This window comes from Salmo trutta, chromosome 5, assembly GCF_901001165.1.
Source record: "Salmo trutta chromosome 5, fSalTru1.1, whole genome shotgun sequence".
NCBI classification, from domain to species: Eukaryota; Metazoa; Chordata; class Actinopteri; order Salmoniformes; family Salmonidae; genus Salmo; species Salmo trutta.
The window spans coordinates 52,560,735-52,567,564 of record NC_042961.1 but is presented as its reverse complement, the minus strand read 5'-3'; the positions used below and the strand labels follow the sequence as shown (position 1 = coordinate 52,567,564).

The following is a 6,830-nucleotide window of genomic DNA, read 5'->3' as shown; positions in this document are numbered from 1 at the left end:
CTGATCCCCTCCTCAGACACAACTAAAGACTCTGAACAAGTGAACTGCTACTGTATTCCTACTGTATTAATACTGTATTACAGTACATATCCCCCACTCCCCTGTATAACACCTCCCACCATGCCGTTGATAGTACTGCTCATCTCCCAGCTGCTGTGGGTGCGTGTGGCTGCCCTGATGTTCTCCTGCGTCATCTTCAGTGTGGCAGCCCACGGGGCCTCCCTCTCTGGGGTGGGAGACTGGTGTGTGTTCTGCTGGGCTTTCAGCTTCACTAGAACCCTGCTGGTGCTGCTGGTGGAGCACTTTGGTCTCCAGGCCCGAGCCCCCGTCTCCTGGAATAACTTCCACATCACCATGGCCTGCTACGCCACCCTGCTCTGCCTCTCTGCCTCCATCATCTTCCCGTCTACTTCCTCAAGGGCCAGCAGAACTAAGGGGAGGCCCTGACAGACACATCGCCTCCAATGTCTTCTCCTGCCTGGCCACGCTGCCTACCTGTGGGAGGTGACCCTGACACGGGCACGGCCAGGCGAGGTGACGGGCTGCATGGCCACGGCTCCAGGCCTGCTCAAGGTGTGAAAGACCTTCATGGCCTGCATCATCTTCATGCTCGTCAGCGACCTGGTGTCGTACGATCAACATGCAGCTCTCAAGTGGTGCATAGCAGTCTACTGTATCTGGTTCATCCTGTCTGTGGGTGTGGTGGTGCTGTGTGTTGGGGAGTGTATTGGCTGCCTCCCATTCCCCTTTACATGCTTCCTGTCAGCCTACGGTCGCCTGGCTGTTGTCATGTACCTGACCGCCACCATCATCTGGCCCGTGTTCCAATTTGACAAACGTTACAACCGCCCCCAAGCCTGGCAACACTGGTGACAGTTGACGTGCTCACCACTCTCAACTTCCTGCTCTACCTGGCTGACCTGGCCTACTCCGCACACTTGGTGTTTGTCAGTGTGTGAGAGAGGAGAGAGGAGGGAGAGGAGGAGGGAGAGAAGCTACTGTGTAAAATGTATTCAGTTGCTCTTTGAAAATGTGAACGTTTATCTTTATCTTCACCAAGCAAATGAAAAGACAGCTCAATAATATCTGACTGTAGATAATGTATTAAGTGGGCTACAGTTAGGATAATATATATATATTTTTAAAAGGTATCTATGTGATGTGATCAGCCTGTCAGAGTGTCTGAGTGTCTGTTTGAGCTGCTCTGCTAGTGTGTTGCTAGTGTTTTGAAGCTAAGACAACACAGGAGTGGCGTCAGGACAACTCTCTGAATGTCCTTGAGTGGCCTAGCCAGAGCCCGGACTTGAACCCGATCTAACATCTCTGGAGAGATCTGAAAATAGCTGTGCAGCAACGCTCCCCGTCCAACCTGACAGAGCTTGAGAGGATCTGCAGAGAAGAATGGGAGAAACTCCCCAAATGCAGGTGTGCCAAGCTTGTAGCATCATATCAAAGAATCTCGAGGTTGTAATCACTGCCAAAGGTGCTTCAACAAAGTACTGAGTAAAGGGTCTGAATAATTACAGTTGAAGTCTGAAGTTTACATACACTTAGGTTGGAATCATTAAAAAAAAATTAAACCACTCCACAAACTTCTTGTTAACAAACTATAGTTTTGGAAAGTCGGTTAAGTCGGCGCACGTGACAAATAAACTTTGATTTGATTTGATTTGAAGTAGAGCTCCTACCACTGAACCTATTGCTACCCCTGACAATTTGATCAGGAGTTTCTTTCACACACTTTCTTTAGCTTGTTTTCCCATCTTTTCCTCTGACATCTGGCCCTTTGATTCCTTTCTAAGAATCTCTATCTCTGCTTGTATTTCTCTCTCTAAATCTTGGAGGACCTCATTGGTGTAGCACCCTCCTCCATTCTGTCTCACCATCTCCTCTGTGGTGTTGAGTAGCTCTGCTACTTGGTACTGGTTGTTCCTGTACTCATCCTGCTGACTGTTGTTCCAGTATTTGTTGTCAATGACGTGACAACGGCCACCACATTTCTCCACAAGCTCACTAAGTGTCTTATTAGTTTTCACAAAATCCTCAATGGTTGTACTTTTGAGCTGGTAACCATAAATTAATTGGACTGTAGAATTTTGTAAGGTCTCTGGTGACAAATATTCCTCAATGTTTGTGATGACTTGTTCCTCGTGGACTGTGTACCTTTCCACTCTAAGCACAATAAGAAAGGCATGTTTCCCCGGAGCACACTAAAGAATACATTTAACTAGAAACTTGTTTTTCAACCACCACAAATTTCTTGTTAACAAACTATAGTTTTAGCAAGTCGGTTAGGACATCTACTTTGTGCCTGACACAAGTCATTTCTCCAACAATTGTTTACAGACAGATTTTTCACTTATAACTCAATGTATCACAATTCCAGTGGATCAGAAGTTTACATACACTAAGTTGACCGTCCCTTTAAACAGCTTGAAAAATTCCAGAAAATGATATCATGGCTTTAGAAGCTAATTGACATCATTTGAGTCAATTGGAGGTGTACCTGTGGATGTATTTCAAGGCCTACCTTCAAACCCTTTGCTTGACATCATGGGAAAATCAAAAGAAATATGCCAAGACCTCAGAAAAAAATTGTAGACCTCCACAAGTCTGGTTCATCCTTGGGAGCAATTTCCAAATGCCTGAAGGTACCACGTTGATCTGTACAAACAATAGTACGCAAGTATAAACCCCATGGGACCACGCTGCTGTCATACCGCTCAGGAAGGAGACACGTTCTGTCTCCTAGAAATGAATATCCTTTGGTGCGAAAAGTGCAAATCAATCCCAGAACAACAGCAAAGAACCTTGTGTACATGGGGACAATGGGGACAAAGATAGCACTTTTTGGAGAAATGTCCTCTGGTCTGATGAAACAAAAATAGAACTGTTTGGCCATAATGACCATCGTTATGTTTGGAGGAAAAAGGGGGAGGCTTGCAAGCCGAAGAACACCATCCCAACCGTGAAGCACGGGGGTGGCAGCATCATGTTGTGGGGGTGCTTTGCTGTAGGCGGGACTGGTGCACTTCACAAAATAGATGGCATTATGAGGGAGGAAAATGATGTGGATTTATTGAAGCAACATCTCAAGACATCAGTCAGGAAGTTAAAGCTTGGTCGCAAATGGGTCTTCCAAATGGACAATGACCCCAAGCATACTTCCAAAGTTGTGGCAAAATGGCTTAAGGACAATGAAGTCAAGGTATTGGAGTGGCCATCACAAAGCCCTGACCTCAATCCTATAGAAAATGTGTAGGCAGAACTGAAAAAGCGTGTGCGAGCAAGGAGGCCTACAAACCTGAATCAGTTACACCAGCTCTGTTTGTCACGTCCTGACCAGTATAAGGGTTATTTGTTATTGTAGTTTGGTCAGGACGTGGCAGAGGGTATTTGTTTTATGTGGTTCGGGGTGGTGGTTTATTTAGTAGGGCGTTTGATTTATTATTTCCGGGTTTTGGTTTATGTTCTATGTTTTGTACTTCTATGTTCTTTCTGGTTTGGTGTATTTCTATGTGTAGGTTAATGGGGGGTTGGACTCTCAATTGGAGGCAGGTGCTTTCTCGTTGCCTCTGATTGAGAGTCCTATATATGGGTAATTGTTTGGTTTAGTGTTTGTGGGAGATTGTTTCTTGTTTTGCGTGTGTGAGCATAACAAGACTGTTTTGTTGATCGTGAGTTCTTAGTTTGGTGTTTTCTTGGTTAAAATAAAATACAAGATGAGCATCCACATTCCTGCTGCGTTTTGGTCCTCCATTGCCGACGACAACCATGACACTGTCAGGAGAAATGGGCCAAAATTCACCCAACTTACTGTGGGAAGCTTGTGGAAGGCTACCTGAAACATTTGACCTAAGTTAAACAATTTAAAGGCAATGCTACCAAATACTAATTGAGTGTATGGAACCTTCTGACCCACTGGGAATGTGATGAAAGAAATAAAAGCTGAAGTAAATCATTCACTCTACTATTATTCTGACATTTCACATTCTTAAAATAAAGTTGTGATCCTAGTTTAAATGTATTTGGCTAAGGTAACTTCCGACTTCAACTGTATATAAATGTGACATATGTGTTTTTATTTTTAATACATTTGCACAAATTTCTAAAAACCTGTTTTTGCTTTGTCATTTTGGGGTATTGTGTGTAGATTGATGGGGGGGGAACAATTTAATCCATTTTAGAATAAGGCTGTAATGTATCAAAATGTGTAAAAAATCAAGGGGTCTGAATACTTTCCGAATGCACTGTAAATCACAGTGGCAAGACATATGAACTAACAGGTTGTAGAGAAAGCAACGCAATTATCACAACACATAGGTTGTAATATGGCTTTTTTTCCGGTTTGACTTCCCCAGTGATTTTACCCACAGACTGCTACTGATGAAACCCTGTACAGGAGTCAGAACCCAGGCCTATTTAGGACAACTTGTTCAATAAAATAGCATGATCAACAATCAAATCAAATCAAGCTATATAATCATAGCACATTTGAGACATGAATGCAATGCAATGCACATCACAGGAAAAAAATATATATATATATTTTAATATTTACTACACATCAAGCATAAAACAATTAAATTAAAATATTACAGCTGAAAGACTAGAAAGCACTCTAAGGAAAAGCAAAGCTAAAAAAGTGTGATTTAAAATCCCTTAGAAATATGTCCACAGTTTGGGCCCCCTCAAGGTCCTCTGGCAGGCTATTTCAGAGGCAGGGGTTATAGTAACTAAAGGCTGCCTCTCCATGCCTCTTGTTCCTAGGCTTTGGGATAGTTAAAAGGCCAGTGCCAGAGGACCTGAGGGACCTACTGGGTACATCATTTAAAAGCATGTTTTATATATATTGGGGTGCACAACCATGGATAGATTTGAAAACCAATAGAATCATCTTAAAATGTATTCTAAAACTCACAGGCAGCCAGTGCAGAGACTTTAAAACTAGTGTAATGTGTGCTCTCAATCTGATCTTGGTCAGTACCAGTGCTGCAGCATCCTGTATGTTTTTGCAGTTGACTAATGGCTTTCTTGGGTAGACCTGACAGGAGAGCATTACAGTAGTCAAGCTTACTTGTAATACAAGCATGGATGAGTCTCTCTGTATCAGCCTGAGATAGAAACGGCCACACTTTGGCAATGTTCCTCATGTGGTAAAAATCTATTTTGGACACATTTCTAATGTGTGATTCGAAATTGAGTTCAGAATCAAAAATAACACTGAGGTTGTTAACCTGGTATTTTATCTTTATTGCCCGTGAATTAAAATGTGCGGCCAGATTCTGTCTCTGTGCCTTGGCTCCAATAAAAAGTATCTCTGTCTTGTCTTGATTTAGCTGGAGGAAGTTGTGAGCCTTTCAAGTTTTTAAATCACTAATACATTCTAATCATTTATCTGTGGAGCTAAAATCCTCTGGTGACACTGAAATGTAAAGAGCATCAAACACGGCAGAAAAATAAACTTTAGAGAGTCTTGTTTCTCATGGTCTGAGCATCCTTTAGGTGCCTCTTGGTAAATTCCAAGCGGGCTGTCACGTGCCTTTTACTGATGAGTGGCTTCTGTCTGACCACTCCACAGTAAACGCTGGATTGGTGGAATGCTGCAGAGATGGTTGTCCTTCTGGAAGGTTCTCCCATCTACACAGAGGAACTTTGGAGCTCTGTCAGAGTGACAATTGTGTTTTTGGTCACCTCCCTGACCAAGCCCTTCTTGCTCAGGTTTGCTATTGATGTGCTTGTTTTTGTATTGTGCAGGGCTCATTTGTAAAAGAGACTTTATTCTCAATATGACTTCCCTGTTGAAATAAAGGTAAATAAATATGCCACTGGTGTTGGAAAGTATCAGTGTTAAAAGGGCAAAAATGTGAAAAGTGTAAATTAAACACTTTCTGGTGGTTCTCATAAAAACACTTCAAAATGTAAAATGAAACACCCACAGTGTTCAATTTACTGATCGGATTTTGATATGTAAAAACCAAGTCCCTTTCTAATCTTGAAATCATGAGGGGTAGGGAGGAGGGCTTTATAGGTTTGATTGAGTTCAGGATCAGTGTTAGGCTGCACTGATTGAGGAACCTTGTAAAGGGATTGATACTTTTAGTCTCTCTCTCTCTCTCTCTCTCTCCCGTGAGTGCTTGTACAAAAAGGACATATTTGAGATGACATTATGGGGTGGTTTCCCGGTCAGAGCTCGGTCTCTGTCTCTCTCTCTCGTCTGATCCAATGCTTTTTTCAGGAGAGTTGAATCCTCTCTACTTCCGTATTCCCAAGCTTGTTTAGTACTGATACAGAAGTAGAGAGAAGAGAAAGTTGGAAGGGACGACACAGGAACTGACTCCCCCCCTTATGAAAAATGATTGCAGTTAGAGTGCAGTATATGTGGCAAATACTGCATCCAAAATAAGACCGTTTTTTTTACTGCAGTAATTTTGTAGTGTAACTTCAGTTAGAGTGCAATTTTAACTGCAGTACACAGAAGTTATTCTGGAATTACTGCGTCCAAAATACCACAGTCGACTGCAGTTACTGCACTTTTACTGCAGTTTCATTTCCCTCTCTCTTTCTCTAATCCCCCCTGTCTCTCTCTCTCTTTCTCTCTCTCCCTCTCTCTATCTCTCTCTCTGTAAAGCAGGATATGATGATAGATTGTGAAACAGCCAGGCATGGGCTGGGCAAGTGTCTGACTCACCTGTGTGCGTGTGTGTGTGTGCGCGCGTGTGTGTGTGTGTGTGTGCGTGTGTGTGTGTGTGTGTGTGTGTGTGTGTGTGTGTGTGTGTGTGTGTGTGTGTGTGTGTGTGTACGTGTGCGCATGTGTGCCTGCGCATGTG

At 43.0% G+C, this 6,830-nt stretch overlaps 1 pseudogene; it reads left to right on the top strand.

Moving 5' to 3' along the window:
• On the top strand, nt 1–959 carry LOC115194478 (myeloid-associated differentiation marker homolog; annotated as a pseudogene).
• The last annotated feature ends 5,871 nt before the right edge of the window (nt 960–6,830 follow it).